Raw genomic sequence first — 27,166 nt, 5'->3', positions numbered from 1 at the left:
TAAACGAAAAAAATCGCGGGCTCTCCATCAAATTTGACTAGGGGAAATTTACCCATTTTAATCCTAATAAGCGGTCGTGTTTGAATGATGCTGGATAATCTAGAGTCTCCCTTGAATTTTACTAAAACCAAGTACACCAACGAGTAGAGCAAGTTTTTGTGAACATTTCTGTTTATTTTCACTTTCACTAAAAGTTATTCTATTTCTTTACCAAGCATTTAACAAAAAAAAATTCCAAGGGTATTCTAATCGAGGCGAATGCATTGGGCCACGCCCATTTTTCTAATATCGGCTTAGTTCTTTTTTCTTCCAACACTCTGTCGAGTGTTGCCATTTGCGCTGACAGTTCAAACGAACACTCACGAAAAGTGGCATTTATAGGGAAAGTTTCCTGGCATCGCTGGCTGTGCTGCTGGTGGTTTTGACGGCCAGCCTTTGTTCTTTTTTTGCCTTCGTCTCTCGCTCGGTTTTCTTCAGCCTTCGATTAGAATGCAAAGTGAACATTGAAACGTCAAACGACTTGGCGCGTTTGTTTTTTTGATGGCGCTTGCTAATTTATTACATTTTTCGGGATTATTCTTCAAGTGAGTGCCTTACTAATGATCAAAAGAACATGTTGCCGGTAGTTGGAAGCAATTCCATATCTTAAGCGCCGTGAAAAAGTAAGCGAAAGTGAAAAGTTAATTTTGGCGACATTCATTAAGCGTTTGAGGGATTCTCGTGTGTGTCACTGTGTGTGCCAACAAAATGATGAGAAGTGGTCTCGCAAAATACAAATTATGATCAAAAGTGCATTAAATGTGATCTTTTTGGCCAGTAAGTGGCATACATTTGCGTGCTTACTCGAGGCGGTGCTGTTGCTGGTAAGTTTATAGCCCAAATAGTATTTTTGGAGCTTTAATCGAGCATCAAACTCTCCATATGACGAAGATAGGTGTTTGATTGGAAAGGGTAGATTTCCCCTATTCAGCTTTAAAATAAAAAAAACTCGCAAAAGTAGCGTGTTTTTTTTTCTTTGAGTGTATTTTTTTCGGAAAGCCCGTCAAATTTCCTACAAGTTTGTCTATGACCACTTTTAATACGATCCAGCTTCAAGATACAGAATTATTTAAATTACGAATTACAAAAATATCTAAAACGCTTACGCCCTTCTCAAATGTCATTATTGAGTGAAATTGGCTCCATATACACAAAAATGGCTTACATAAGCGTAGGATAACATGTCTGCAAAGTTTCATTGAAATCGGAGAGGGTCAAGAAAAAAGTACCTAGAAAAAATCCTGTTTTGGGCTGGAATTGCTCAAGTGTGTAAACTTGAAAATGTCATGAATTTTTACAAGTGTTCAGTTAGTTTTAGGTGAGTTGCAGGAGCTTTTAGATGTTTTCAGTCGCTTACATATGATTTAAATCGACATTTCAGACGTTAAAGTTGCTTCAGACACTCTCAGTTGTTTGCAGACGATTTTTAACGATATCAGACGTTTGCTAACGTTTGCAAACCATGACAGAGCGTTCAAGCCGTTTTCAGATAGTTTCAAAAGTGCTTTGATCGTGAGACGGTTTAAGACGTTTTCGTAGTTTTTAATAGATATTTAGCAATTTAAGAAATTTTAAGACAGATCCAATGTTTCAGGTTGCAGGCTTTTTGAACGTTTCCATACGTTCACATATGATATTAAACAACTTTAGACGTTTATCAACGATTAAATTATTTCTTTGCTTGAGACGTGTTTTGTGTTCAGCAGTTCTCAAACGGATTAATTATTTTTTTCAGTTATTAATACGCTTTCAGACGTTTCATTCAATTTTAAGATGATTTAAGACGTCTTTAGGCGTGCATTGCGCTGGTGTTTCAATCAATTCTTCACATTTGCAGACGATTTCAAATGTCTTATGTCGGTTTCAGACGTTTTCAGATGTTTGAGCCTTAAGACGCTTTCAAACGTTTTATTTGATTTTAAATGAATTCAGACGATTTAGACGTGTTTCACACGATTTCCGACATCTTCTTTCGAATTCATACTATGCTTTAGGAGGGAAGATTTTTTTCACTTTGAATCTTCTAGATATATTGTCAAATTGTGCGTTACCTGTTGTTTGTACACACTGTGACGTACAACACTGCCGAGGATAAAAGAAAGAACCACACAGGGCAGATAATTTAGAACGCGTGCTTAAATAACACAGACTGTACAGATTGGAGGAGCTTTTCCACTTCCACCAAAGTGGGTGTTTAAGTGGAGGTGTACCATTTTGGGGCGGTAATCCTGGAAGCAATTTCAACTTTTTCCTTTCCGGGCTCTGCGTGGCGTGTGCGAAGAGTTTTGAATTAAAATTCAGAGGCTTCTCTTCGTCACTCACGTTTGCTCGAGCGGGGGGAGGGTGAATGCTTATAGACGTTTGATTACGCAATGAACACTCATTTTACTGTTGTTGAAGGTGTACTTTTTAGGGTTTGGGGTTTTTTGTTTGTACAAGCTTAATAAGTTGAATCGCGAAAAATGCTTCTTTATTTAAGCAAATTAGCATTTTTTGCAACATAGTTTTCTTTGAAATTTGGAAGCACCTAACATTCAAACGCATTTCCACTCTGTTTCAAAAATATTTGTGACAACAAATCATATCGCAATCCAGTATACCGTAAAGCTGTTTTTCGCACATTTCCACGAACCAATTACCTGATGCCTTCGGGCAGCTCAGACAGGGGGCTCGTTCCGAAGATATGTTTGCCTTTCTCACTGAGTAATGGTAATAGAATTATGCAATATAAAAGAACCGAATCGTAACATTTGGTGAAAAATTCCTTTTCGGGAAATATTAATTCATAACTTGCTTGGAAAAAAAGTCTCTGATTTCAATCCAGATGTTTTTTTTTTTCACGAGATCGAAGCCGTGTTTATTATGTTGCCAAAATAAAACTTCCGGTGCGATTTACAGCCCCACCCCCTCAGCAGGGCGAGGTTTTCGATAAAGTGCCAAAATCAGAGTTACCGCCCATAAAGTACGAGAGAGAATCTTGTGCCAATATACGATACCCACAGTCGATTTTTGGTTCAGGCTGTAAATCCTAGAGGCTGGGCCCTGGTTAATGGAGCCTGGCACCCGGCTCAATGTATCGTAACGTAATCTGGATTAAACGTGGATCGAAGCCCTTATCGGTCACGCTCGGTGCAAATGGTGTGTGGTCACACCACACCAGATTTGGGTCCTTTCGCTGACAAATTTATCAAACCAAGTAACAGTGATAAATTGTTTGTGTTATTTCCAATTTTGCCTTTTTCATTTCCTATTTCTTTTGAAAATAAGTAGGTATAAATTTTCTGTTTGTTTCAAAAACTTTTAATTTCTGATGTGCATTTGCAAAACCTTACTGTAAACTTAAAGCTGCACAACTCTTGCCATAGCAGATCGGCTCGAAACAACTTGTTGAAGGTCTGCCTAGCCACTTCGCTCCCGAAGCGATTGAAAATGGCCACCAGCATGGCTAGGGCTTCAGAAGGGCCCCCAACCCACAATAGGAACAACAACATCAACGAGAGAAAAAAGGTACACACAGACAAACTTTGCCTTCGAAATTCGCTTTTCCTCGTTCGTGTTGTTTGGAATTTTCCTCCCTTTCAATCATGGTGATGAAGAGAGGGGGAGGAGGAAAGCGTTGCGTCTCGCTTTGCAACGGGTTTCGGGCCTGTGACATTCAGGTTTTATTCCGGGCGGCCATTGTGGACGATAAAGTTTTCCGAAAGTGGCCCAATCGGTATATTAGCTCTGGCTGTTGCTGACGGCTGCTCGGCGGATAATGGTGGCGGGCAATCGGAGGATAAAAACCAGGAATATTTTTCTCTCTATTTTGGGTTTATTTTGCCAACGGTATAGCTTTTTTTTATATATTTCGTATGCTCTTCAGGAAATAATAAAAAGTATGTGGATAAACTGAAGAACAGCCGTAGAATTATCTCAACATTTAATTCTTTACTAGCGTATTAACTTCCTTCGCAATCATAAAAGGCAAAAGGTAAAAAACATATTAATTATTTCACAGCAAAAAAGTAGAAATCCAGCTGCGTGTAAAAGGCCTGGTTTTAAAATAAATTTTCCATTATGTTGTGAAATTTTATGTAAAATTACACCCTGAAATGTGTAGCCCGTCAGTATGGGAAACCTACTTGACCGAATTGTCAAGCTCATAAATGCGTTTATTCTATCCGTACTTCATCGGTCTAATGGCCGAGTGGGCTAAGGCGCCAGTTTTCACTGTTGAAGCTCGATTAAAGTCCCGTCGGCTGCAAGTTAAGTGTTTTCACAAAGGTGAAGTGCAATTTTACCATCGGTTCTTTTGCTGTGCAGCCAACTTTTTAAGCGCTTTAAGTCTGATTTTAAAGTTTGCAAAATAGGTTATGAAAACTGAACCAGCTCTGTCCATCAACTCGATTGATATATTGTAGGTTTGCAAAAAAATATTGTGTTTTCTGTGGATATATAAAAAAAATCTCAAGAATGGATTACTTCTAATCAAAACATTTCTATTTTTTTGCCATTTCTGTGAATCTAGCTGGAAACATCAAAAGCATTTCATCTGCAACTACAACCATTCTCAGTTCTGCGAAATGGTAGCGGTAATGAATCTGGCTGACGCGGCCTCGGCACCGGTTAATTAATGATTTCTTTTCGGAGAAAAATCCGAATTCTGGAGCTCCCACATCAGATTTACGTAATAGGGGAAATAGGCCCATTTTAAGCCTAATAAGCGGTCGTGTTTGAATGATGCTGGATAATCTGGAGTGTTCCTTGAAATTCACTAATACCAAGTACACCAACGAGTAGAGCAACTTTTTGTGAACATTTCTGTTTATTTTTAATTTTTATCAAAAGTTCTGCTATTCCTTTTACAAGCATTTGAAAAAAATATTTCCCAAATGTATTCTAATCAGTCGAGAATGCATTGGGCCACACTCATTTTCTTATTTTCAGCTTAGTTATTTTTTCCTCCAGCGCTTTTTTGGGTCTCCTTAGTGCTGCCAAAATTGATGAAATTTTAAGCGAAAACTCACGAAAAGTAGCAGAAAATTTCCTGACATCACTGGCTCACTCCAACAGGCGCTGCTGGTGGTGTTGGTGGCCACCCTTTGTTCTTTATTTGCCTTCGCTTCTCGCTCGGTTTTCTTCAGTCTTCGATTGGAATGGGTCGTCAAAAGTCAAACGTCAAAAGACTTGACGCGTTTGTTTTTTCGATGGCGCTTGCTAATTATTTACATGTTTCGGGATTATTTTTCAAGTGAGTGACTAACTAATGTCCAAAAGAACATGTTGCCGATTTCATATCTTAAGCGCTTTGAAAACGTAAGCGCAAGTGAAAAGATATTGATGGCGATTTTCGTTAAGCAGTTAAGCTCTCATCTCGCGTATTTTTAGTTTTTAGGATATGTGTGCCACCAAAATGATGAGAAATGGTCTCGCAAAATAGAAATTATGAACAAAAGTGCATTAAATTTGATCTTTTTGGCCAGTAAATGGCATAAATTTGCGTGCTTACTTGAGGCGGTGCTGTTGCTGGTAAGTTTATAGCCTAATTAGTATTTTTGGAGCTTTAATCGAGCATCAAACTCTTCATATGATTTATATGATTTCCCCTACGTGAGATATTTTTCATAAGGTTACAAGATAGTGAGGAAGGTTTGATGTGTACACAATAATCAAATAAAAGCATCAAATTTGTACTTGTGCGGTTTGCTCAAGCATATCCTTCTTGAAAATTATACCCTTCAAAGGTAGCCTCAATGAATAATTTAGCCATAATTGACAAATATGGGCTCTGGGTTTTTGGGAAGGATTTCCGGGGAAGGGCAAACAGAAGGGGCGCTCCAAAGTGATTTTAGGGTGAATCCTCGCCGGACGACCTAATTGGGGTTTATGAGCCAATTCGCAATAAGAAGCTGCAACGGGGAGGACGTTTTATGCTCAGTAACGGGGTGCCTGACTGACGTCAGGGTATGCGGTATCTTCTTGGAATGGAGAGATATCTTGAGTGAGTTGAAGTTCCGATGCTAAAGCTTTTTTTTTACAATCCAAGGTGAGAGGGACAAACGTTTCCGGACACAATGCATCGGGCTTGGAACTGCTGTGGAAGTTTCTACCCTGAATGGAAATTTATTGTTGCAATTTTCCACACGTCTGGCGTACCCAGAGGAAACGGTACAATAAGGGTGATCGTTTTTTGTGGAATTAAAATTGCAGTTATTTTTCCATTAAAAAAATACAACAGCATTATTTGATAACATTATTTTACTTTTTTTTTTTAAATCATCGATTTGTTCTTAAATAACGCGTTACCAAAGTTGGCACTGTGCTTTCCCAGATGTCGGATGAACATCCCAACCACCGGCTGCACCAATATGAATTTATCTGAGAGTCATCCGTTGCCACCTCTCGGCAATGTTGCAAGCATTCGCAACACACGTACGATGACAAATAGGCTTATGTACATACACACACGTTCAGTCTAATGGAGACGCATAGTGCTTTTTGTGCTTGAGGAGGGAAAAAAAACCTTAATATCCGACCAGGAAAGCCTTGCCACTCGGAAAGATAAATGAATATAGAAAAAATACAGAAACAAAGAGAAATCCAATATCAACGAACCGGTTGGCATGGTTCAATCATACATTTTATCAGCTGTGGTTCGAATCGGTTGGAAAGTATCCAATGCGCCAGGGTGATTCCGTTTTTTTTTTTTGTTTCATCAAAGGTTTTGTTTAATTTTCTGATCACATGCTGCGGATCATGGGTTCGCTGTGCTGTAAAAAAATCAGTTTTATTTGTCATTTGACTAATTGCCAATACCAATACGAAGTGATATATTTGGCGGGAGAGTTATTCTCTAGGTTTTCACAAATCGAGCTTCCCTTGCATCATATTTTAAAATTTTGATAAAATATTGTTTCCTTCTGTAAAAAAACATTTACTTTCTGGCTAGTTTTAGTAAGGGAGCTTGTAAATATTCGAGGATCTTTACCTTTAAAAGGATTTTTCTGATCGATTTCCTGTCGTCGGCAAAGTTGAGGGCTATGGGTAGGGCTATCCAGAAAAAATAGATACACAGAAAAAAAACTTTCTATTTAACTTTTTTTTATTAAAAAAATCTCATGGTGTTTTGATATGTTTGAATGGACCAAAATAGTAGTTTACGCAACAATTTGCGAAAAGAGTTTAGAGATCAGTAATGCGATGCTTGTGGGGACGCGCAGTCCTATTTTTTCGTGTTATTTTCCGTCTCTTTTGTGTCGCTATTTGTGTACATGGGGTGATTGGATTTCTTCTTCTTCTTTTTCCATTTATTTTTTGTTCGCGCGTTCGTTGGCCGATGAATTTTATTTGTGTTCGCTTTATATAGTTTTCGATAGAAACGATCCGATTATTGTTTTTTGAGACAAGCAAGTCGTATTGCTGGATTAAGTCCTTTCCGTATCATCGAGGATCGGAAGGCACGTCGACGAATATGTTTTAAGGCTTATGATATAAAATAATTTTAATTAATGAAGCCCTTCCTACATCATCGTTGATCGGAAGGCACGCCGACGGAGAATTTCTGGAGAATCGCGAAATTAATACTATATTTAAATCCCTAGATAGCTATCTTTCCGCAGCCGGCTGCCTAAGATTTTTAAAATTTCAACCGATAAACAAATTGCTTATGGTCGCATCACCTACCACAGTGAATCCTGACCTCATCCTCATCTTACTAACCCCTCGAAACTCATGTGATACTTTGTCGGAGACGCAGCCGATTTAGCGGTCCCATCACTCAAGTATCGGCTAACATTCCCATCCACTTCCCCGTGTCTTACCTCTGGTCGTGGTCGGCGTCGGTATTGATCAGCACGATAGGGACCTTTGAAAATTGCGAAGGGGTGATGATTGGTTCCTACTTTTCTTCTGTGGTCCACGGAGCAATGTTTGGGGGTCCTGGTCAATAACGAAGTAGCAGCTACGGGTAGACACCAATGCTATGCTATGCTATGCAATTTGCGAAGAGAGTTTAGAATGGTGCTAAATCTGGGCCCGGATATGAAAAATATGGTGTTTAGAAAATATTTTTTTCAAAATGCATTTTTTGATGCAAAATAACTAGCAATTGAAAATTACATAATAATATTTAAGATTAAATACGCCGTTTTCAAATTATAGTCAGTTGAGCAATTCTCTGACACATATAGTCCAATTTTTGCAGTTGTCCATAGTGTTGAAATATTCAAAAAAATGTATCTTAAGAACGGATTTTCTGATCAATTCGGTATCTTCGGCAAAAGTGAGGACAAGTCAGGAAAGATGGCTACACTTAAAAATTGAGCAATTCTCTACGAAATCGGTCTTTTTTCTTCAATTTTAATTTTTGTATTTTTTAATCCTACTGAAACTTTTTTGGTGCCTTCGGTATTCCCAAAGAAGCCATTTTGCATCATTAGTTTGTCCATATAATTTTCCATACAAATTTCGCAGCTGTCCATGTATGTATGAAAATTCAAAAATCTGTATCTTTTGAAGGAATTTTTTTATCGATTTGGTGTCTTCGGCAAAGTTGTAGGTATGGATACGGACTACACTGGAAAAAAATGATACACGGTAAAAAAAATGGGTGATTTTTTTATTTAACTTTTTATCACTAAAATTTGATTTGCAAAAAAAAACATTATTTTTATTTTTTTATATGTTTTAGAGGACATAAAATGCCAACTTTTCAGAAATTACCAGGTTGTGCAAAAAATCATTGACCGAGTTATATACTTAGTAAAATTTTGATAAAGAGCACCGTTTTCAAGTTAAATCCATATTTAGGTGACTTTTTTGAAAATAGTCGCAGTTTATCATTTTTTTTAAATTAGTGCACATGTTTGCATACTTTTGGAAAAGATCTTTTCGAAAAACATTATTTTCAAAATTTTCAAATCAGGACTAACATTTTAAAAGGGCATAATATTGAATGTTTGGCCCTTTTGAAATGTAAGTCTTGATTTGAAAATTTTGAAGATAATGTTTTCGAAAAGATAAGATCGGAAAATTTCTTAAATGTTTCATATATTAACATTGAAAATCGGACCATTAGCTGCTGAGATATCGACATTAAAAAATGGTGAGCTGTTTGGGTGAGACTTAAAAAACATCAATTTTCCTGTTTTTAAACCATTGCATTGCAATATCTCAGCAACTAAAGGTCGTATCAACAAAGTCCGAAGAAGCAAAATATAGAGAATTTTCTCAGCTTTTCAAAAATATTTTTTTGCAAAAGTGTGCAGACATGTGCACTAATTCAAAAAAATGAAAAACTGCGACTATTTTCAAAAAAGTCACCTAAATATGGATTAAACTTGAAAACGGTGCACTTTATCAAAATTTTACTAAAGTACTTTTTGATTGCAAATTTGATTTTACATCGAAAAATGAAGTTGAAAAAATTTTGCGAGCAGTATTTCGATTTATTGAAAAAATAAGTATTGATTAAAAAATTCATAACTCGGTCAATGATTTTTTGCACAACCTGGAAATTTCTGAAAAGTTGGCATTTTATGTCCTCTAAAACATATCAAAAAATAAAAAAAAAATTAAAAATAGTGTTTTTTTGCAAATCAAGTTTTCGTGATAAAAATTTAAATAAATAAATCACCATTTTTTTACCGTGTATCATTTTTTTCCAGTGTAGTTCGTATCCATACCTACAACTTTGCCGAAGACATCAAATCGATCAAAAAATTCCTTCAAAAGATACAGATTTTTGAATTTTCATACATCATTTTTATATGGACAGCTGCAAAATTTGTATGGAAAATTATATGGACAAACTAATGATGCAAAATGGCTTCTTTGGGCATACCGAAGGCACCAAAAAAGTTTCAGTCGGATTAAAAAATACAAAAAAAAAATAGAATGACCGAAATCCTAGAGAACTGCTCAAATACCTATTTTTCAAATTTTCACACCGAATTGCACAAAATTATTATTTTTGAAAAATCTTATTTTTATTTAAGTTTTTGGCAATTAAATTTAAAACAAAAAATATTTTAATTACAGCTTGATTTTTTTTAATAAAAAAAACTTATGCAGATATTGATTGAAATCGGTGCATGATATCAAATTTTAGTGAAGTATTCTTTGATTGAATTAGTAGTTTATGCAACAAGTTGCAAAAAGAAAATTTTTTCAGCACGAGTTGTACATTTATCCAACGAGGTTTACCGAGTTGGATAAATACGACGAGTGCTGAAAAAATCAAGTTTTGCAACGAGTTGCTTACAACATTTTTTGCAATTCCGAAAAACGCTTATTTAATGGAATTTTATGTCAAACATTCATGTGTTTAGTAAATTCATCGTTCAAAACAAAACAATATTGAAAAATGTTACTTTTCGATACTAGTGCTGAAAAGTAGAACTTTTCACACCGGTTATTGAAAGGTATTAATTTTCCATTCTGTTATTTTTGGTAGGGAAAAGTAGGCCGTTTCGTTTCTCCAGAAGGGCAGGAAAAGTTGACAGTTTCACAGTGGAATTGCAAAAAATTTATTTTGCATCTTAAAATACAATCAAAAAGTTTTTCGACTTTTTTCCACGTTCAAAAAAAATGTTTCGGGAAATTGGCAACACTGCAAAATTAATGTTGACCAATTTTTGTTATAGCTTGAATGATGCCATCTCTTGTCTAACATATCTGAAAATAACATATAAAAAAGTCAATATTTAGTGTGAAAAGTTTTTTTTTGGGAGATTTGCATTTTTTTCAATTCGAAATAATCCACGAAGAAGAAGAACCTTGGCAATATCTAAAAGATGAGAAATTTACCTACAACGTTTGCCTGACTTTTTAAATGAGCTGAAATCACGTATATTTATCATTTTTAAGACTCACGTTTGATTCTGAAAATTAAAAAATAGTTTTATTCACAAGAGTTTACATTTCCAAGACTGAAAACTCAACCAAAACTTCTCGATGTATCGTTAGTGGAAAACTAAGGTCTTATTGATATTATGCACGAAAGATTAATTTTTTTCTTTAAAGCATATAAAATATGTGTTGATCAGATTTGATTTTTTAGTGATGAAATGCGTATTAAAAAATCGGGATTTCTTCCGAGTTCCTCCATTTCTGAAAAGTTTACAACTACCTTCACCGAAGACAGAAAAATTGATCAAAAATTAGATTCTCGAATATTCACATGACTATTTTTAATAAAAAGGTGGAGTTGTATGGAGACATAGTGTCATCCAAATAAAAAAAATACAAAATTAAAAATCTTGAAAAAACATTTATAAATTTTTCATTCATATTAGAAATGAAATTTATCTTTATTGCAATCAATGAGAAAATGCTCAATTTACATTTAGCATCAGTATTGTTTATGAAATTTGATTTAGATATTTTTGAAGTATTTCACATTTCGACAGTGATTTATTAACTTTGACATGGAATTGGTCCGTTGCTTTTGAGCGAAACAAATCCTGATAAAGTATTTGTGCTATTCAACGTCCCAGTTGGTTCTCGGTGCGTATCGATGCGAACGTTGTGTTTTTTTTCTTTATCGATTGCGCATCAAAGGACACACTTTTACTATGGCGTATGACGACTGTGACGGAGGATTGTCAGCTGGCACTGAATACCGATGCATGCATATTTTTATTCGGAAAAATATTGATTCGTTTTTCCTTGCGTCGTAAAAAAATGCGAATAAATCCTATTCCTAGTCCCATGTGTGACTCTCGTGACAAGTTTTATTGCGGCCGTGTGCAAGTGTCCTTGTGGGAGAAAAAAAACACACACACACACCTCGAAAATCTAAATGGCAACGAGCGGCTCACATGCACAAGTGCAGATAATTTACGGTCCTTAATTTCCCGGAAGATTTACCACACCACGTCGTGTACTGCTCGAGTGTGCACTTTTCATGGCTTCCACCAACCTCCAGGCGGATCCACCCCAACAATTTCCCACCCGGTGAAGTTTTTCCTTTTTCGTGTTCTGGCGCGCCACCACCAACATCATCATCTCAAGTGACGGTGGGGCCACGCGGTGGGTTTTAAAGTTGTTCACATTTTATTAATGATTTAGTCTGCTTTGAAAATTTACTTAAATGTCTCAATCGCTCATTGCACTTTTCGTGTGCTTGAAATTTAATGTGAAATTTAAACACACCGTGCATCTCCTTGCTTGATGGAGGGTCTCATTTTGTACTCGTAGTTTCGTCCTTGTGTACTTGTTGGTAATCATCTCTTCAGATCTCAATTTTTGTGGAGAAGCGATTTTTTTCCTGCTTCAAATTATGCAATACTTTGTTAAAATGAAGAGGACTAGGTACAGATTTCCCGTTTTCAAATTTTCTACCAGATTTTTTTAATGAGCACCGGTTGCACGTGGATTAGTGGATTTGAAAGTACCACAGGGAAATTCCTTCAAAGGCAGCGATTAATTGCAACAAAAAACGACTCCTGTTGAGATTTAATTACTTGCCATCGTTATAGGTGTGTGTAGTGTGGGCAAGTGTTGCAAACTGTTTTGCGACGCTGGAGAAACTTTTCTTTGACGTTCAGCGCCGCGTGTTAATGAAAAAAGTTTAACTTTTGCGCGCGCAAACATACCAGGGCCTCCCACGTGGAAGTTGAACTCAGTTTACACCCATACCGCGCGCGCGCCGGTACTAGTTCTATGGAACAAAGTAAAGTTTTGAGCAGGGGGAGGGACAGGGAGCGCTAATTGACAGCGGAAAATGTTGTGAAGGCGGCTGCCCCATTCATTTGCGGGTAAATATCTGCCAAAGTTTTGTTTGATTTTCGTGGTTGGAGGCGGTTCACACGTGCACGAGCGAAACGGTGAAACGATGGGAAAACTTTCCGTGAAGAGTTTTTGATACTCTCATCAAAAGTGTCGGTACGTTGACAGTTGAGGCAGTTTTTGGTTGTTCCGTGTTGTTTGAACGGGGAAATTTTAGACAACAAAGTACTTTTAAATGTCCTTAGTCCTTTTTTCAAGCAGAGAGTAACCATTCTTGAAGATAGAACATAGCATAGCATAGCAAGAGTGACATTTGACAGTGATTCCGATTTTTTTAAACCTAATAATATAAAAAAAAACTGTGGTTCATACTTTCTATGAATGCGTTAAATTGAATCCATAATCAAAAAGTATTAATCCGGACACTGTAAGTCGAAAAATTCAAAACTTTTAACATCTAGATAACCACTTGTTGTTAGTTAACATTTCTAGCAGCACTAGTCCAATAAACTGGACTTTTGCACTTTGTTTTTAATAATTTTAACAGCAGAAAAAAGCTGGCATCGCTAGGTCGCTTTGCTGATCTTTCTAAGGAAATTTGCAATTTCTCAGACCAGTTTGATAAAACGCAAGAGAAAGCTATAAAATCACTTAAAAAGCGCACTTCTTAATTTGACTTCCTAGACCCACCTTCACGCGTACATATCGACTATGAATCAAATTCTGAACAAATGTGGTGGGATTTTGTCCATTTTGGTTTCATTCGATTCGTCTTGTGGCCCAATAGGCTATTGAAAATTATCAAATTTAGTAAGGTACTTCAAAAGTTAAGCTAAACCAACAGTTTAAAAAAAAGTCCAGTAATTAAAAGACTATTCAACCCAAGTCCTTCGGCTTATTGAACCGTGCCTTTGCCGTATGGGCCACCATGGTTCGGTGACTAAGTGGCGGTCATTTGTACACATAAGCCACTCAATAGGATGAACTGTTTCAATGGACGAATGAACATGCAAGAGGTCTTTACTCACGCAGAATAGTACTTTCCTCTCATTTCTTTTCGGGAGGACTATCCCCTCGATTTTTAACTTTGGGTGTAGGTAATAAGACGGCTTTGGACACAAATTTTATAATTTTTTTTTACATCCGGAATAACAAAGTACATAAATATCACTTAAGTGGTCAAAACTTGAGACTGGGTTTGATCTCGTTTGAAAGATCTTTCAATTACCTATCTAACGGTGGGTCAGGTGATAAATCCGGACATAGTTTTCATACAAATAAGTGAGATTTGGCTTCAAAAAAGTACATAAATATCACTAGAGACAGGGTTGCCAAATCACGATAACTCGTGATGCGTACTAGCAACCCCTTATGTTCATATATAAAAATTTTTGTAATTGTCTGCTCTACAACTTTGTAGAACATTATTACACTCTAAACATTTGCCCTGCAATGTTAGAAAAAAAACACGACATTTCAAAATGTAAAATGTTGCACTAAATTCTGAATTAATGTAAATTCAAAAAGTACATTAAATTTCCCTTAAAATTCCATGTTCCAAAAATGTTTACAGTTGAATAACAAAAAAAGGCAGAGTTCTTAAAACTTTTTGTAGTGTTTTTTTTTCTTTTTGTAGTGTTAATTTTTTTCAGAATTTTAAGTATGCCATCAAATCGGGTGTACAATTTTACATAAAAGTCCCTTTGACACCAATTTTCTATCTCCCCACCGTTTCAGGCTGCAAATGATTGAAAAACACCTCTTTTTCGCATGCTCAAAAATGAAAGGGGTCGTACCGCCCCTCCGTCACGAGATATCAAAAAACAAAAGTTACCCCTTAGGACAAAGTTTCACGCAAATTGAAGAGGGGTCGGGGCAACTGCTGTGTGAGTTGGCGGAGAGTTACCCATATTCTTTCTCAGGTAAAATGCACCAAATTTCATCAACAGAATGTCAAAATGTGCTACTAATGTCACTTCCGAGCTATTTCTAGCAGCTCGTAACCCTTTCAAACTACGAGACGGGCAGACAATTACGGGTTACAGACGTGCCTTCACCTATGTCAAACCCGTCACAACCATCTCATTCAAAGCCAAGAATCAGGGCAATCCGTGATAGCTTTTGCACCGGGGTAAAGGTCGAAGCTGCAAGACCATCATAACGGTTCGTTCCTGGAACCGGCTTGGCATGTACTTGGCATAAGTACGTTTCTTTGCAAAGGAGCTTTCGCCAGCTCTGTAAAGCCAAAAAGCTTTCCCCATCAGCATTTTGCCTCCAGCCGACGACCTTCTTGCCTTCTTGGGGTGCTTCCGGGTCGGCTTCTGAATGATGTTGGCTCATAACTTATTAATTGTACGTACAGCACATTACATAACACGAGAGCGTGAGGAAGACTAGAGTGTTGCCAAAAAGACTTAATGTGTAACAGGGATTTTAAGGATTCTTATGTGTTTATGTGAAAATTTACATTTTATTAGATAAATTAAAGCATTTTGGAAAAGAAAATGTCTGGATTTTATGAAAAAAGTCTCATCAAATTTGAATACTTTAAGTATGCTTCACATAAGAGAGAAAAAAATAAATCTGTGCAAAGAAATAAGCCCATCAGTGACGGAAAGGTGATTTTCACCCTCACTCAGACTCCGAGTTCGTCCGTCCAAGGATCCCTTCTGCCAGGAAAAAAGTTTCGCTTTCGTGAGATGGTGATGAGTAATACAAAATTAATGAGAAAGAAATTGCATGTTTACGGTCCGTACACGTGCCTTCCTGCAATGATACGTGTTCACGTGGCACTCATCAGGACATTCCGTGGAATGATACTGCAAAGAGAGAAAAAGAAGAAAAAAACCTTCGAAAGTGGTTACCGAAGATCGTATCATAGATTTGGTTTCATTCCACAAGAGGTTCTCCGAACTGGGGCAACACACTGCTGGTTCGTCAAATTACCCATCGAGATGTTTCGGCGTAATGATGGAAATTTCCCGAATTGGAATTTCGTCAAGTCGGGTTGAGCAAGAACATCGCAAAGAAAACATGATTAAGTTTAAATTCTTTATTCGGGGAAAAAAACTAGAAAGTGAAACTAAAAATGTAATGAGCAATTCCAGTTCAAAACAGGAATTTTCCAGGTATTTTTTACTCGATGCTATCGAATATTGTGTATCACAACTCAACCCCAACTGCGATCACCAGAATCATTTTTTCAACAATTTTGGATCTTTTTTTTTGCATGAAATTTCGATTTTTTCCAAAAATCACTATTTTTTCAAAAATCTATAACTTGGCGGCAGATTTTTTGACCATGTTTCTCTATGGCTCAAAAGTTGCGGGTTTATGTCCACTCAAACATATCAAAAAATCTCGGAAATCAAAAAATAGGTATGTATTTTGGGAAATTGAGTTTTAGTGAAAAAAAAGTTGATAAAAAATCCGCTAATTTTTTTTCCGTGTACCTATTTTTTCTTCAAAAGTCCTCAACAATACCTACAACTTTGCCGAAGACACCAAATTGATCAGAAAATTCACTCAAAAGCTACAGCTGTTTGAATATTTAAGTACCATTTTTGTTAGCAGCCAAAATTGTATGGAGACTTGTATGGGTGAACCAATGACACAAAATAGCTTCTTTCGTCATAGGGAAGGCCCCCACAAAGCTTGAGCCTAATAAAAACTACAAATAAAATCCATTTCCGGTTTTGGTAGTTCATTGTGGAAAAAAATCATAAAAACCCACAATATGTTTTATAAATATAAATGTTATAAGTCAAACTCAACCAGCTGAAAAAGATTTTTAATCGAAATTATATCAATGGCACCGCTTGTTGGCGGTATTATTTTTTTCTGATTTTTGAGCTTTTACATGAAATTTTCAATATTAGTTTGTTTCTCTTAACGTTTATTTGCGTAAAAATTGCTCGTGATGTCTTTTTTTCCAAGGATAGCTGGCTTAGCATTTTTTTGTCGCTTTTCAATGTATTTGAGGCTTGGACATGTACAACCTTTAACTTTGATTTTGAATAATAAAGATACTTTTAATATTTTGCTGTAGAATGAATCTTTAGAATTCATCATTTTTGAAAACTTACCAACTTAAATGAAAGGTGAGATTGCATAAAGTAATGATTGGGATTTTATAAATATGCTTGGATTATTTTGCCTTCCTCACTAAGGTAAGGCTATAATCCTGCTCTGAAAATGAACTTTTTATTAAAAGCTCCTAGACCCACCTTCATGTATACATATCGACTCAGAATCAAAAACTGAACAAATGTCTGTGTGTGTGTATGTGTGTGTGTATGTGTGTGTGTATGTATGTATGTGACCACAATTCTCACTGAGTTTTCTCAGCACTGGCTGAACAGATTTTGATCGAACCAGTTGCATTCGACCTGGTTTAGGGTCCCATACATCGCTATTGAATTGTTTGAAGTTTCGATAAGTAGTTCAAAAGTTATGTATAAAAATGTGTTTTCACAAATATCCGGATCTCAATTATATGCGTGTAAACGATGTCCGGATCCATCATCCGACCCATCGTTGGTTAGGTAATTGAAAGACCTTTCCAATGAGTCCAAAACATTGAAGATCTGGCAACCTTGTCTCGAGTTATGACCACTGAAGTAATATTTATGTACAATTTTGAAGCCGGATCTCACTTAAATGTACGTAAACTATGTCCGGATCCATCATCCGACCCATCGTTGGTTAGGCAATTGAAAGGCCTTTCCAATGAGTCCAAAACATTGAAGATCTGGCCACCCTGTCTCGAGTTATGACCACTTAAGTGTTATTTATGTACTTTTTTGAAGCCGGATCTCACTTGAATGTATGTAAACTATGTCCGGATCCATCATCCGATCAATCGTTGGTTAGTTAATTGAAAGGCCTTTCCAATGAGTACAAAACATTGACGATCTGGCAACCCTGTCTCGAGTTATGAGCACTTAAGTGATATTTATGTACTTTCTTGAAGCCGGATCTCACTTAAATGTATGTAAACTATGTCCGGATCCATCATCCGACCCATCGTTGGTTAGTTAATTGAAAGGCCTTTCCAATGAGTACAAAACATTGACGATCTGGCAACCCTGTCTCGAGTTATGACCACTTAAGTGATATTTATGTACTTTTTTAAAGCTGGATCTCACTTAAATGTATGTAAACTATGCCCGGATCCATCATCCGACCCATCGTTGGTTAGGTAATTGAAAGGCCTTTCCAATGAGTCCAAAACATTGAAGATCTGGCAACCCTGTCTCGAGTTATGACCACTTAAGTGATATTTATGTACTTTTTTGAAGCTGGATCTCACTTAAATGTATGTAAACTATGCCCGGATCCATCATCCGACCCATCGTTAGGTAATTGAAAGGCCTTTCCAATGAGTCCAAAACATTGAAGATCTGGCTACCCTGTCTCGAGTTATGACCACTTAAGTAATATTTATGTACAATTTTGAAGCCGGATCTCACTTGAATGTATGTAAACTATGTCCGGATCCATCATCCGATCAAACGTTGGTTAGTTAATTGAAAGGCCTTTCCAATGAGTCCAAAACATTGACGATCTGGCAACCCTGTCTCGAGATATGAGCACTTAAGTGATATTTATGTACTTTCTTGAAGCCGGATCTCACTTAAATGTATGTAAACTATGTCCGGATCCATTATCCGACCCATCGTTGGTTAGGTAATTGAAAGGCCTTTCCAATGAGTCCAAAACATTGAAGATCTGGCAACCTTGTCTCGAGTTATGACCACTTAAGTGATATTTATGTACTTTTTTGAAGCCGGATCTCACTTAAATGTATGTAAACTATGTCCGGATCCATCATCCGACCCATCGTTGGTTAAGCAATTGAAAGGCCTTTCCAAAGTGTCCAAAACATTGAAGATCTAGCAACCCTGTCTCGAGTTATTACCACATAAGTTATATCTGTGTTTTTTTTTTTCTGGATCTAAAAAAAAGCTGAAATGTGTGTCCAAACCACCATCATTTTTGGTAAAAAGTGAGGAAGGCATCAACCACATAGGTGAATTAGGTTAGTTTTTTAATATTGCATAAGAAAATAATTTGCAGTGCAAGTACAGTCGAGAAATCGGGAAAATCGGGAAAAAGTCGGGAATTCGCCAAAATCCGCTAAAAATCAGGAAAAGTCAGGAATTTGTAATTTTATGTCATAAAGTCAGAAATCTAATGCATACCTGCTTGATGTTTTTTGTAAATGTAATATTTTGGTCAATTTTCAAAACAAAACAAAAAAAGTTACAAAATTCAAAAGGAAACTTAGTAAACATTTTTTTCAAATTCCTAGATGTTTTCAAAATCATTTGAAGGAACATTAACAGCAATCATATTTTAAATTTGAGAATAAAATTTTAAATTTAGTAATCTTCAACTTTTTGTCATTTCCAGTTGAAACGAAGTATCAAAAACTATACTTTTGCCAATTTTAAAAATAAACATTGAAATTACAAATACTATTAGGCTTTCGGTTATTTTTCAAAGATTAGTTGTTTATGTTTCTAATCGGAATCAAAATAATGAGTGCTTCAATTTTCAAAGTTTTTTTTTAGGGAATTTGTTGTTAAATTTCTGTTTTTACGCAAATTGTCAATAGTTTAATTTTCTTTAAATTCGTTTCGATTTTTTTGATGGTTTATATTGACTTTCAATAAAGAGTTTTTTGTTTGATATCATTCTTTAGGTAAGAAATTCCTATTTTTTAAGATTCTGGAAAAGTCGGGAAAAGGTTGGGAATTTCAAAATGAGATTTGAGTGGCCACCCTGAATTTGAAGGATAATTAGTTTTCTAGAGTCCAAAAGTCAAAATTTTCAAAAACCAATTGTGAAAATCGATTTGTCAATATCATAGAAAAGTCGCCATGTTAACCATTGTCCTAAGTCCGATCCATGTGAAGACCACTGTATCTTAAAAATGTTAAAAAATAAAGGGATTTGGCCATTTTGTGGTTTTTGGCCATTTTTCTTTGTGAGACTGAGGTTTTCAGTCTAAACAATATTTTTACATTTTGCCGTTGACCGTAGGTAACGGATTGGTGGCATACACACACAATGCACTTCCTGCATTGTTTGTCAATTCTGTAGTCTTCATTTACCGTTTTTTCCTGACGAGAATTGATTGCCTAAATCGGCTTATGAACTAGGAATTTCAGGTCGTTACTGCAGATTAGGCTTTTCAGATGAAAAAAAAAACTAAAACCTGAGCCCAGCTTGCAAATGGAAAAGGTACTTTGACTTGTCGGGACCAAAGCCACCCCCTAAAAGCCGGTTTCGATTTGCCGGGACTTTTAAGAGAGTAGATACACAAAAACGCGCCTCGCGCCCGAAAGAAACACCATTTTCAAAGGCCAATGAAAGGGGTACGAACCGGGAGCAACAAAACCCCTTTTCCACTCCACAGGAAAAGCCTTTTCCTTTTTCCGCAACGTGCACTGCACACAAACACACATACACGCGGTTGAAAGCAGCTGGAAAACCCTCTGCACGGGTGTTGTGTGCAGCCCGGTGAATGGGCTGTGTGTGTATTACCCCTCTTTTTGGAGTGGAAGCACCCCCTGACTTGTAGCGGATTTGAGTGGCTTCAATGGAGTATTTCGTTTTTTTGCCGATTGATTCGTTGAAATAAATTTAATTAGATTTGGCTTCACGAGCTGCAACGAAGCGGAAATTTTAACGGTTCAACAGAAATGAGTGGTTTTTCGCACGGAAATACAATGAAGTGTTCTGTTTCTGATCTAGGAGAGAATTCCATTAATAAAAACTCACATATTATGTCAAAGTATTTTCTGACATTTTCAGATGGCAGACTATGAGAACATTTATATTGTTTATTAGTGAGCTACTCGTTTCAAAATTTTGCGAGGATTTCAAATACTCGTTGTGAATTCAGCGAATCGTTTTGTAGGAATTATGCAACCATCCTAAATTCATGCTGCGCTCTATTATTGTCTTGTCTGTTAACTCACGCAGAATAACCAGTTTGGAATTTCCTGTGAAGCATTCCCGAAAGACAGTTGGCACCATCGTTACTCGACAATTGGTGCACATTTTGAATGCTTTGAACAGAATTCAAATTAAACTTGCATTCTCGCCACTTCAAAGCAACATTCATGCTAATGCTCGCCCCTTGATTCCCGGGAAAGCTTCAAACTTCTCTGCCAGATGCCCTGGCCTTTCCGAGTTGGCCTTGACCGCAAATCCCTGGTATTTTGCAAATGCATCCGTCTATTGGGACGGCTTCCATCACCATGGTGATCCCCGGTTCCACACAGGTCGAGCCTTCCGGTATTGATTTTCAATTATCACAGACGTGCGGATTGACCTCCGCAGTATGTTGCTGGCGTTCTGCCAGCCCAGCATTTTTCCACGAGTTTCTGTCGTCTAGAGGAGAAGGACACGTGACAATGAAAAATTGCTCACAGGCCGGTACAAGTTCATCAACGGTCTGACAAACAGATTCCTCTAGCCTCTGGCCGAAGGGTGAGGCTGTAAAATTCATGAAAAGGATTTTTCTATTTATATCCCGCTTTTTGCGCGCTCTCTCTCGGACCCTCTTCCGGTCGAATAAGTTGCCAGTACCACATGCGTTCAGACGCCCTCTGGTAAGGACGTGAGAACTTTTTGAATAACTGCTACATACATGAGAGAAAAAAAGAACTCATTCCATGAATAAAATATCGTAACGGTGCGTATCTCCTCAACAATAACGGCCAGGAATATCAAGACATGAAGACATTAGAGCATGAATTCCTTTAATTTAGGCAGGACTTATCGTCGTGCTTTGAGGTGAATGTCAGAAAGAATTATGTTGAACACGAAAATTCTATTTGCCATCCTTGGTTATGGTGCTTTTTCTTTTCGAAATTGAGTTAATTAACTTCTTTTTAAGATTCAACATGAAAAAAAACAAATTTGACTAAAAGAAGAATAAAAACTGTTTTCTAAAAGCAGTATTTTTAGTGTTACTGAAAAACCATATTTTTCGCAAATTATTCCTCGATTTAAAATTTTAATTGTTTTGATTTAAATGAAACGCTTTCCATGCATTCTGTAGAGAAAATAAAAATTAATTTTAAACTTGAAAAAATGGATGCAAGGAACTTTGTTTGATGATAACGCATTGGCGTAATTAATTAAGAAAAATCTACCCTTCAGTCATGAAACTTCCAAAACTTATGTTAGTCAGAATAGTGGCCAACTTTGTTGAAATGTCATCATCATTTCCATTACAAAAAAAAACTGTGATTGTTGCTCTAACATGAATGATTTGATAAATGTTCCCCATCGGAACATCCCCGAGGGCACCGGTCCCTGCTGGTTGTGGAGAGCTACCAAATTGATCCCAGTTCCATTGTTTAAAATCGTTATTGTATTCCGATTCTACCGAGATTGAGGCACATTGTCGGGTTAGTTTTTAACGCGTCGTAACGGCCATCACGACTTACGACATTCATTTGATTTTTTGTCTCTAAAACAAATATAAATTTCATTGCTTTTTTTTATGTCAATGGTCGTGCAGATGATCAAATTGAATCATTTTTAAAGTTAAAAATTCGTTAAAATTGTAAATCTGACCATAAGTTGCTGAGATATCGACGTTAGAAAATGGTGGGTTGTTTGGGTGAGACTTAGAAAACATCAATTTTCCTGTTTTTAAACATTTGCATGGCAATATCTCAGCAACTAAAGGTCGTATCAACAAAATTCAAAAAAAGCAAAATGTAGAGAATTTTCTCAGCTCTTCAAAAATATTTTTTCAAAAGTGGGCAAACATGTGCACTATTAAAAAAAATAACTGCGACTATTTTTGAAAAAAAGTTATTTAAAAATGGCTACACACCCAATGTTTTTTGCTGAAATTCAGTAAAGTTTTACTGAATTTCATTCATTCATTGCTGGTATTTCAGTTGTCAAAATTTGATTTTGCTTGTCATTAAAATACTGTTATTAGTTAATTTATTTCATCAATCGTCCAAACCTAAAAAAACAGTTGGTTAGCATAGAGGCATTTGTTATTAACATTTTTTTTACCTTTGTTTCTAAAATTAAAAAAAGCAACACATTTAAAAGAGGACTTTCTCTCGACAGCATCCAAAGAATAAGTCAGAAGTGACATTTCAGTTTGACAGGTATGCAGCTACTGATTTTTCAGTAATGTTTTTGTTTGTTACCGAATATCAGCAAATGCGATGATTACTGAATCGCATTCAGTTATTTATTTTACTGAAATGGCAACCCAAAATTAGCTGTGTATAACTTGAAATCAGTGCACTTTATCCAAGTTTCACTAAAGCACTTTTTAATTTGATTTTACATCGAAAAATGAAGTTGAAAAATTTCTGCGACCAATATGAGCATGAGCATGAGCATGGTTGACTGCCATTGAGCTGCTACTCCGTTATTGACAGATCAGCTGCAATTAAACAATGAATCAAAAATGATCAGTGGGAGCCAACCATCCGTTCACTGTTAAACCTCTGAAGACCCCGACTTTATTAGTCAATACCGGCGCCCTCCCAAGAAGCCTGCTGTTCAACGAAAGGGAGGAATGTTAGTCCGATAGTTGAAGTTGCAGACTCATCAAGCACATAGTTTTTCGCTTGTCTTTGACCACATTTCAATTGGATGTATGGGCTTACAGATATAAGCTAATTTACTATCCAAGTTACTATACTACACTGAAAAAATATGATGTTTTCAATTATGAGCAATGTAATTAGCTTATATCTGCAAGCTCATGCATCCAATTTAAATGTTGTCAAAGACAAACTTATGGGAAATTTGACGAGCTTTCCGGTAAAAATATTTACGAGACTGAAAAATCAAGTCTGTCATATAGAAATTGCCAAAAACCATCAAAAAACCTATTTTTTCAACATTTTTATTTTTAAAACCGCTGTAACTTTACAAGGATTGGACTTAGGACAATGGTCAATATGGAGACTTTTATGTAAAATTGTCTGGAGAATCGATTCCCGTATTCAGTTTTTGAAAATTTTGACGTTTAGAGCACTTTTCAAAAAAACAGTTTCAGTAAATGATTTTTGTATTTTTTTAGGTGAGTTGCTCCATCCTGCATTTTTTGTGAGTCTTTTTGTAACATCTTAGGCTATCTTCACAAAAATTTTGAACGAAAAAAAATCGTGGGCTCCCCCTCAAATTTGACTTTTAAACTTAAAAATCAAAAAATCTCATAAAAGTTGGGTGTTTTTTACTTTCAGTGTATTTTTATCGAAAAGCCCGTCAAATTTCTTACAAGTTTGTCTTTGACCACTTTTTGATACGATGCAACGGCTTCGAGATACAGAAATATTTAAATTCCGAATTACAAAAATATTTAAAACACTTACGCCCTTCTCAAATGTCATTATCGTGTGGAACTGGCTCCATATACACAAAAATGGCTTATATAAGCGTAGGATAACATGTCTACAAAGTTTCATTGAAATTGGAGAGGGTCGAGAAAAAAGTACCTGAAAAATTCCTGTTTTGGGCTGGAATTGCTCATTAGTTAATATAGAATGTTAACCAATAACCAGGGTTGTTAAAATATCAAAATATCAGCTCTCAGAACCTACAATTATCCCGCCTGAATATTCATGCCTCAAATACAACTGCTCTTCTCTCTTCATTGAAACTCTCAGCGCCGAACATAGCTGAACACGTTTTCGTGTTTACCCACTCGCGATTGACATTTTTCTTTTCTCTCTTATTCCCGCTTCCACGATCATCCTACCGCAACAGCGTTTAACCACAAAAGCCGCCACAAAACCAATTTCGCAAACGCAGTTTGACGGGACGTCATGCGTGGTCGGCTCCTAATCGCCATCTCGCGTTCTCTCATGGCAGTTTTTGGAGAGATTGAGAGACTCAGCGGTGAGAGCGTATAGTCGAGGAAAAGGGGAAGAGTGATAGAGAGAGAATGACATCGCTGGGAATCACGAGACACAAGAAGAGATCTCACAAGCTATAATGACGGCCACTATACTCTCGGATATTTTTGGTGCAGAGATAATCTATTGATAGCTTTTTTATCACTCATTTGCAACACTGCCAATAACCATTAAAATTTCGTCCATTTTGGTCGATCCAGTTACGAGTAATGTGGAAAAACGTAAAAAATCACGATTTTGCTCTGGGCGGGAAGGGGTTTAGTAAATTTTCGTCCTGTTACTTTTTTTTAACAACTAGTATCTCCAAATGCTGAATGCATAAAAACAGTTCTGCGACTATTCAATAATTGAAAATTGCAAAATATTATCTCTTTGATCTCAACATTATTATTGCTTTAAAAAGCTTCACTTCTTCTTAAAATGAAAATGGAAGCGTTTAACGTACTCAATGAAACAAATTAGTTAAATTGAAATTACAAGCCATGGTTTAAACATTTGAATGAAAAATTGTTCAAAGATGCATTATAAATCTGTCAAGTTTGCAACAGCCTAAAAAATAAAATTAGTCAGTCTTTTATTTTTGTTTCTAAACATAAACATAATTTTAAAATCAGGCTTCGTCATGCACACGAAAGACTTAGTCTTCAGTTCCATATTCAGTGGCACGGAGCCGCATGATAGCCTTATGTAAAAATTCTTGCCAAAAACCTCCACTAATTTATGTTTTTCTTTTCTCCTCTCTCTCTTTCTAGGTAAGTACACCGTAAAGCAGAACAAAACTGATCCATCATGGTGAGCTTAATCGACCTCCAGCGATTCATGGGCAGATTTTATGCTTCGAGTAAAGAAAAGAAGAAAAGAAAAAAAAAACCCTAAAGTTCTCCGTTCAAGTGGAATGATGATAGTGATTATGACGGCCGGCCCGGAGCGACGACGCTCGGATGACCTCGATTCTGGGGAAGACATTATCCGGTGACCCGTGGGCGAGACATAAAAGGACGCAGCCAGAATGCTGAAGACAGCAACAAACAAACATAAAAAATAGGGAACACTTCCGTCTAGCCGTATGACGTAAGCTTATTGAGCTCCCCCCGGGAACAAGCCTCATACGTCAAACTTGCGGGATAAAATGCCAAAAGCTCTGTCTTTCTTTCTCCGTCATGCGCGCATTCAAAGGAAGCTTCCGGAAGGGGGAGGGAGGCTGTTTTTTGAACAAATAGATCAACCACCACCAGCCGATCAATCACGACGCGCTCGGAACGCTTTGCATCGTGTGCTAAAGTGGTGTTGGTGTGCCAAAACAGGAAGCATTTCACGAAAGAGGAACCCTCCCTCAGGCTTTGGTTCTGCCGCCTTGTTGGAAAAGCTTTCGTATATTGATGGTGTATGGGAAACAAACGAGTACCGAACTTTCATCCTTCCCCATACAAGGGTGCTAGGAATTGAACTGAAGCGGTTCGTCCCCGAAGTGGAGTGGAGCTTGTATGTACTACACGTGGATTTTTTGGGGTTTTACAAGAAATGAAGTGGTTGCTATTTTTGTCTGAATCAAGCATTGGAGAATTATTTTAAATTTAAAGAAAGATTCATTATATGGATCAAGTGTTGAGATTTTCATAACCTGTTCGTTTTCAATGTCGGATGTAAAAGTGGTAGACTGCAACAAAAGCCCACGTGGTGAAAGGCTCGTGATTCAATTATTGGGTGGAGCCAAGCTTGGTTGGTATAGCGACCACCCGATTGCAAATAAACGCATGGGTCCAAAAATAATTGTTGCATAATCGCCCGAACTCGCTTTTTGAGTTACATTCAGCGAACGTGTTTAATTGGCGGAGTGGAATGTGTTTCACCGATATTGAGCCTGTAAACATGACTCCCATACAGCCGTGATCGTCTAGTGGTTAGGACCCTACGTTGTGGCCGTAGTAACCCAGGTTCGAATCCTGGTCACGGCAGTGTTTCCAAACATTGGCACGGATGGGATTTTTTTTTGTTAGCAATTGTTGTTTATAGAAATAACCCGAGATGTATTATTTCTTCATCCCGAAAATCAATCTGTTTTGCAGACTTTATTCCTACTACTTCAAAAACAACTCTACAAGTTGTTAGAAATTACCCGCTCTGACTCAGGGTCTTGAAAATGAATTGATTCCAACCTCACTATGTTGGCCACATGGAGCAAAAGAAAAACGTTAAAATGAACCAAAACCATGTCCAGTCCAGCCCAGTGAACCAGTCAAAAAATATTTGTTTCCGCCCGGGATCGAACCGGGGGCCTTCCGCGTGTTAGGCGGATGTGATAACCACTACACCACGGAAACCGATATGTTTGTTCCATGATGGAACTTTGCGCGTTTCAATTTTATAGAAATTATTCCGCTTAAATGTTTGTGGAAATAACCACAAAACAACTTTTTTGTGTTAAGGTATTTTATCATTTAAGGTTTTATTATTCTTGCCAAACTATCCCTAACCCTTTGAGTATTTGAATTTGAATAATT

The 27,166-nt window shown here is 36.8% G+C and overlaps 1 protein-coding gene and 2 non-coding genes across 3 annotated transcripts in view; 2 read left to right on the top strand and 1 right to left on the bottom strand.

Moving 5' to 3' along the window:
- LOC120415489 (mitogen-activated protein kinase 1) overlaps positions 1–27,166 on the top strand; it is a 147,678-nt gene that overhangs the window by 59,708 nt on the left and 60,804 nt on the right. The gene's annotated exons all lie outside the window — the stretch shown is intronic.
- Trnah-gug (transfer RNA histidin (anticodon GUG)) lies at positions 26,549–26,620 on the top strand. Its single transcript has one exon. It is a non-coding gene; the product is annotated as a tRNA-His (tRNA).
- Trnav-aac (transfer RNA valine (anticodon AAC)) lies at positions 26,914–26,986 on the bottom strand. Its single transcript has one exon. It is a non-coding gene; the product is annotated as a tRNA-Val (tRNA).

This window comes from Culex pipiens, chromosome 2 (assembly GCF_016801865.2).
Source record: "Culex pipiens pallens isolate TS chromosome 2, TS_CPP_V2, whole genome shotgun sequence".
NCBI lineage: Eukaryota > Metazoa > Arthropoda > Insecta > Diptera > Culicidae > Culex > Culex pipiens.
Note: the sequence above shows the minus strand (reverse complement) of the source record. Positions and strands in the feature narration are given on the sequence as shown.